A 7,174-nucleotide genomic window follows, 5' to 3' on the forward strand; every position below is an offset into this window, starting at 1 on the left:
GATGTTTGGAATACCCTGTTAAATGACAAGGTGCTCTTTTAAAATATGGCATCTTAAGGGAAAATGTCAGCTTTAAAAAGGTTTTGAGATAGTTGCTTCTGGAAAAAAAAAGAAAAGAATTGGAGGCATCTAAGGTCTTTAGGCATACTATTTTGAAGATTGATTCAAAACACAGTTTCTTCATATAGGAAGAACAGAGGACCATAGATGCAACCCATTTGTCGAGGTTTAGGGCAAATTTGGAGGAGAATTTCCAAATTAGGGCTCCTCCAGTTAGCAAACCCACACAGCCCCTCCCCCCAGCCAGTTCGGGAAGGATTTCTCGGAGAGGAGTGGAAAGAACCTGTTTATTTAACAAGCACAGCACCCCCCAGCACACAAAATGAACAATACCGGATGACACCACTCTGAAAAAAAATGACAAATTCAGAAAGTCTCTCTCTGGGGGTGGTCACTCTGGTCTCAGTCCCTCCGGCGCTGGGGCTGCTGCTGCAGGCCAGAAGGTGCAGGATCTTGGTGTTTCTCAGGTCCCAGTCCGGAGCAGGTTCGAAGTGATCAGAAAAAGGAAAGGAGAAACCGTCCAGGAAGAAATTGGACAGTTTAGCTGAATTAGCTAAAGAGCAAAAGCAAGCAGAAGCAAAGCGAGCAAGAGCGAGAGAGCAAAAGCAAAAAGCAAAAGCAGCAAAAGCAAAAGCTGCAGTCTCTGTGTCCCGCCAGGCTGATAAGAAAACCAAAACAAAACTTTCCCGCTTCAGAGCCGGTCTTAAAGGTACAGAACATAATATCCAACCTTAACAGAACACATGAATGGGGATACAAGCATCATAACGTCACCCTAGGACATTCCACCCCTTATCCCCATATCATCAACATACTACCACACATCATGCATTTATTTCTCACCCCACAATCAGATCTCCCTGTGGTACACATCGTGTTGTTCCATCTCTTTGCATTATCCACCATGTGCAACCTGGTCCCTGAGCAAAGACAACCCCACGAATGGGTTTGTCTGTACTCAAGGCAGAATTGACCCACACATTCTTCCCTAACAAACCTCTGACACGTACCACTGGGACTTTATCTCCATCTATTACATTCAGGGAGTCAGACTGGGCAGGACCTGCTCGGTTGGTGGAACCTCGGGTGTTAACTAACCAGGTGGCCTTTGCTAAATGCTGCTCCCAATTTTTGAAAGATCCCCCACCCAAAGCTTTTAGCTGGGTTTTTAGTAGTCCATTGTACCTCTCCCCTCTGCCTGCAGCTGGTGCATGGTAGGGGATATGGTACACCCACTCAATGCCATGTTCGCTAGCCCAGGTGCTGATAAGGCTGTTCTTGAAATGAGTCCCATTGTCTGACTCAATCCTCTCAGGGGTACCATGTCTCCACAGGATTTGGTTTTCCAGGCCCAGGATGGTGTTCCGGGCAGTAGCATGAGACACAGGGTAGGTTTCCAACCATCCAGTGGTGGCTTCCACCATGGTCAGCACGTAGCGCTTGCCCTGGCGTGTCTGGGGCAGTGTGATGTAGTCTATCTGCCAGGCCTCCCCATACTTGTACTTGGACCATCGCCCACCGTACCACAGGGGCTTCACTCGCTTGGCCTGCTTGATGGCAGCACACGTCTCACAGTCATGGATAACCTGTGAAATACTGTCCATGGTTAAATCCACCCCTCGGTCTCTTGCCCACTTATAGGTGGCATCTCTGCCCTGATGGCCTGAGGCATCATGGGCCCATCGAGCTAGGAATAACTCTCCCTTGTGTTCCCAATCTAGGTCTATCTTTGACACCCCTATCTTTGCTGCCTGGTCTACCTGCTCATTGTTTTGGTGCTCCTCATTGGCTCTACTCTTGGGGACATGGGCATCTACATGGCGGACTTTCACAGGTAGCCTCCCTACCCTGGTAGCAATATCTTTCCACTCATCAGCAGCCCAAATTGGTTTTCCTCTACGCTGCCAGTTAGCCTTTTTCCACCTCTCCAGCCATCCCCACAGAGCATTGGCTACCATCCATGAATCAGTGTAGAGGTAGAGCTTTGGCCATTTCTCTCTTTCTGCAATGTCCAGGGCCAGTTGAACGGCTTTGAGTTCTGCAAGTTGACTTGATCCACCTTCTCCTTCAGTAGCTTGTGCAACCTGTCGTGTGGGGCTCCATACGGCTGCTTTCCACTTCCGGTTCATCCCTAAGATGCGACAGGAACCGTCAGTGAAAAGAGCATAGCGTGTTTCCTCTGGGGGCAGTTGGTTATATGGAGGAGCCTCTTCAGCCCGTGTCACTGGTTCTTGTTCTTCATCTGTGACACCAAAATTCTCACCTTCGGGCCAATTTGTAATTACCTCCAAAATCCCAGGGCGATTTAGTTTACCTATATGGGCGCGCTGAGTGATAAGAGCAATCCACTTGCTCCATGTGGCACTGGTGGCATGGTGAGTGGAAGGAACCTTGCCTTTGAACATCCACCCCAGCACTGGTAGTCGGGGTGCCAGGAGGAGTTGCGCTTCTGTACCAATCACCTCTGAGGCGGCTTGGACTCCTTCATAGGCAGCCAAGATTTCCTTCTCTGTGGGAGTGTAGTTGGCCTCAGAGCCTCTGTAGCCTCGACTCCAAAATCCCAGTGGTCGACCCCGAGTCTCCCCAGGCACCTTCTGCCAAAGGCTCCAGGACAAGCCATGGTTCCCGGCTGCAGAGTAGAGCATGTTCTTCACATCTGGTCCTGTCCTAACTGGGCCAAGAGCTACTGCATGAGCTATCTCCTGCTTGATCTGGACAAAGGCCTGTTGCTGCTCAGGGCCCCAGTGGAAAGTGTTCTTCTTGCGGGTGACCAGGTAAAGAGGGCTCACGATCTGACTATACTCAGGAATGTGCATCCTCCAAAAGCCTATGGCACCTAGGAAAGCCTGTGTCTCTTTCTTATTGGTGGGTGGAGACATTGCTGTGATCTTGTTGATGACGTCTGTAGGAATCTGACGCCGTCCATCTTGCCACTTCACTCCCAGGAACTGAATCTCACGAGCTGGTCCCTTTACTTTGCTCTTTTTAATGGCGAAACCAGCTCCCAGGAGGATTTGGATGATTTCCTTTCCTTTCTCAAACACTTCCGCAGCTGTGTTCCCCCACACAATGATGTCATCAATATATTGCAGATGTTCTGGAGCCTCACCCCTTTCTAGTGCAGTCTGGATCAGTCCATGGCAGATGGTAGGACTGTGCTTCCACCCCTGGGGCAGTCGGTTCCAGGTATACTGCACTCCCCTCCACGTGAAAGCAAACTGAGGCCTGCATTCTGCTGCCAGAGGAATGGAGAAAAATGCATTGGCAATGTCTATAGTGGCGTACCACCTCGCTGCCTTGGACTCAAGCTCCTACTGGAGCTCTAATATGTCTGGCACAGCAGCACTCAGTGGTGGAGTCACCTCATTCAATGCACGGTAGTCCACAGTCAATCTCCATTCTCCTTCAGATTTTCGCACAGGCCAAATGGGGCTGTTGAAGGGTGAGTGGGTCTTGCTGACCACCCCTTGGCTCTCCAGCTCTCGGATCATCTTATGGATGGGGATCACAGCATCTCGAGTAGTTCTATACTGTCGTCGATGCACTATGGAGGTGGCAATTGGCACTCGTTGATCTTCTCCCATCAGACATCCTACTGCAGATGGATTCTCAGACAGCCCAGGCAAGGTGTTCAATTGCTGGATGCCCTCTGTCTCTACAGCAGCTATCCCAAATGCCCTCTTGAGTCCTTTTGGGTCTTTGAAATACCCACTTCGAAGGTAGTCTATGCCCAAAATACATGGGGCCTCTGGGCCAGTCACAATAGGATGTTTCTTCCACTCATTCCCAGTGAGGCTCACATCAGCTTCCACCAAAGTGAAATCCTGGGATCCCCCTGTCACACCAGCAATAGAAACAGACTCTGTCCCCACATGTCTCGACGGAATTAATGTACATTGTGCGCCAGTATCAACCAAAGCTTTATACTCTTGTGGTTCCGATGTGCCAGGCCAACGAATCCACACAGACCAGAAAACACGATTTTCCCTGGCCTCTACCTGGCTAGAGGCAGGGCCCCTCTAAGCCTGGTTATCCTTCTTTCCCTGGGCATAAGTCTTAGATGTTCCTTCAAGGGGATCAGACGTGGCATCATCAGCATCATACCTGGCGGTTCGGCTACGGGCAACTGGAGCTGCTTTCTTCCTGGTGGCTTCCTTCAATTCACGCACCCGTCGTGCCAGAACAGCAGTAGGTTTTCCATCCCACCTCCTCATATTTTCTCCACAGTCACGCAGGTAGAACCACAGCTCTGTTCGTGGGGTGTACCTTCTCTGGCCATCTGGGGAACGTCTGCCTTGGATACCAGAACCTCTGATCTGTACTGCTGAGATTTGGAGAAGGTCTTCTTTAATCTCCTCTCTGAGCTTCTTATGATTCTCCTCTATCTTATCCTCTAAGTTCTGCAGACGTGTTTCTACCGCTGCAATTCTGGCATGTGTTGGGCCATGCACAGCATCTGCATATGCTCGGAGCTTCCTTGCCATATCCAGCATAGTCTCGTCCCTCTCATCCCGCTTCATTATGGCTAGGGCAGAAGCATATTTGTGTGGCCCAAGTCGCACAAGTTTCCGCCACATCACAGACGTGCGTGGCACCAGGTCTGGGTTCCTAGTTGTCACATCATCTGAGAAGATAATCTCTGCCACTGCCATCTCTCTCAGGCGTTGGATCCCTTGCTCTATGGTCTTCCACTGTGTCTGTTGCATATAAAGATCATCTGCACACAGGTATCTTTGTGCAACACTTTCCAAGACCCGTGCCCAGAGGCTCTGAGGGTTTGCCCCCCTCATCATTCCTTGGTCAATGACAGGATCATGTGACAGGGATCCCAAATGCCTCGCTTCTGTGCCATCCAGAATTGTAGCCTCGCCTGCAGCATCCCAGAGACGGACTAACCAACTAATTATGGATTCATCAGGTCGTCGGGTGTAATCCTTCCGTAAGCCACGAAGGTCCTTCAGGGAAAAGGACTCAATATTTGCATCTGGTCTTGCACCTGCTGCTTTGACTCCTGATTTTATGTCAGGAGGCATTGAGGTTCCTTCTGCTGCATCATCATCATCATCATCATCCACTGGTCGATTGGTCTTGTCTGTGCATTTCCCACTTCTGGTACTGGTAGCAACAGCCATTGGTTTAGCTGCTGGCTTAGGCTCACTATCTGGTTTGGCTGCTGGCTTTGAGCCTGTGGTGTTGGCGGCAGCCTGAGTGACTGGGATAGCTGATTTATCTCCCTGCCCCCCTGCCTCCGTCTGCTGTCCTACAGTCTCCAACAGAGTGCGATAAGCATATGCCAGGGCCCAGCTCACTGCAATGACCTTTCTCTCCTTAGGCTCATCCTGGTATTTCTCTTTCAGATATTTCCCCACCTCAGCTGGGTTCTGAATTTGTTTATGGGGAAAATCCCAGACTATAGGGTCGGAGAATTCCTTCAGGATGTGGCCCATTTCCTCCCATTTCCCACACCACTCAGGATGTTTCACCCCTGGGTCTACTCCTAAGTCAGGGGTCTCATCAGCCCGTCTAGAAATCTCAGCCCTCATTCTGGAGAGACAGCAGACTGTATAGAGGAAGGTTACCAGATTGAATACAAGAAAGATGGTTTCTCTAACATTCAGGGGAAACTGAACATCCTTTACTACTGATGCAACCGATTCATAGGAGAAGAAGGAAAGCAAAGGCTGAAAAGCCTCATTCCCTGCTGCTCCTCCTCTAACAAACTGGACGAATAACCATAGCCAAGAACCATTCATACCTGGAGCAGACCCCAACATGTTTATAAACTTCTTGCACATCATTGCCATCAAGCCCAGCAGGATAGCTATTCTGGTCACTGCCCCTCTGCTGTAAAAACTACGTATGAGGGACAATACTAGAACTATTTCAGGATAGGAAAATAAACCTAGGGACCACAGAGGTATTAAAATCTCAAAAAACCCTAGGGACCAGAAGCACATGCAAGCCTTCACCCCAACACTCATCATCAATTCAAAAAGCATGGCTATTAACTGCTTCAAACAGAGAGTAATGGCAACCAAAATACCCACAAAACAGGGTTTTTCCACTCACTCTCTCGAGCCCAGCGTTGGGTGCCAAGATTTTGTGGAGGTTTAGGGCAAATTTGGAGGAGAATTTCCAAATTAGGGCTCCTCCAGTTAGCAAACCCACACAGCCCCTCCCCCCAGCCGGTTCGGGAAGGATTTCTCGGAGAGGAGTGGAAAGAACCTGTTTATTTAACAAGCACAGCACCCCCCAGCACACAAAATGAACAATACCGGATGACACCACTCTGAAAAAAAATGACAAATTCAGAAAGTCTCTCTCTGGGGGTGGTCACTCTGGTCTCAGTCCCTCCGGCGCTGGGGCTGCTGCTGCAGGCCAGAAGGTGCAGGATCTTGGTGTTTCTCAGGTCCCAGTCCGGAGCAGGTTCGAAGTGATCCGAAAAAGGAAAGGAGAAACCGTCCAGGAAGAAATTGGACAGTTTAGCTGAATTAGCTAAAGAGCAAAAGCAAGCAGAAGCAAAGCGAGTAAGAGCGAGAGAGCAAAAGCAAAAAGCAAAAGCAGCAAAAGCAAAAGCTGCAGTCTCTGTGTCCCGCCAGGCTGATAAGAAAACCAAAACAAAACTTTGCCGCTTCAGAGCCGGTCTTAAAGGTACAGAACATAATATCCAACCTTAACAGAACACATGAATGGGGATACAAGCATCATAACGTCACCCTAGGACACCATTTGAAAATGGATTTCTATTATGTTTCTGGTTGGGATTACCAGACATCATTTCTTGTGAAGTCGAGGGACTGCAGTTAGCACTCCAATAATTTCCTTCCCTGAAATTCATCTGCATTTGGTCCTTTTACCAGAGTCCCCATTTATTAGTGAAGGTATACTCTATCTATGCATTAGAATATTCCATTAGAGTGTGTGACTCATACTTGCTAGTTAAAATTAGCTGGAACGGAATGGATAGTTACAGTTGCTTGTATACAGTAGTCTTATTTTGGCAAGTTTTCTTTAGACAATGTTGAAGTACCACTAGCAACTAGGAAGTACAGCTTGCAGCAGGGAAGGACACTCTTCTGCTTTCTCAAGTTTCCTGTAGTTAAATAGACGCCAA

General features: G+C 48.9%; 1 long non-coding RNA gene across 1 annotated transcript; it reads right to left on the reverse strand.

Annotated features, from left to right (window-relative positions):
• Positions 1 to 329: 329 nt before the first annotated feature.
• Positions 330 to 6,578, reverse strand: LOC139586349 (uncharacterized). The gene is made up of 2 exons (XR_011677712.1): positions 6,336 to 6,578; positions 330 to 718 (listed from the first exon to the last, which is right to left on the reverse strand). It is a non-coding gene; the product is annotated as an uncharacterized lncRNA (long non-coding RNA).
• Positions 6,579 to 7,174: the final 596 nt, after the last annotated feature.

This window comes from Agelaius tricolor, unplaced genomic scaffold (assembly GCF_023055355.1).
Source record: "Agelaius tricolor isolate 1412-34295 unplaced genomic scaffold, bAgeTri1.0.p SCAF_113, whole genome shotgun sequence".
NCBI classification, from domain to species: domain Eukaryota; kingdom Metazoa; phylum Chordata; class Aves; order Passeriformes; family Icteridae; genus Agelaius; species Agelaius tricolor.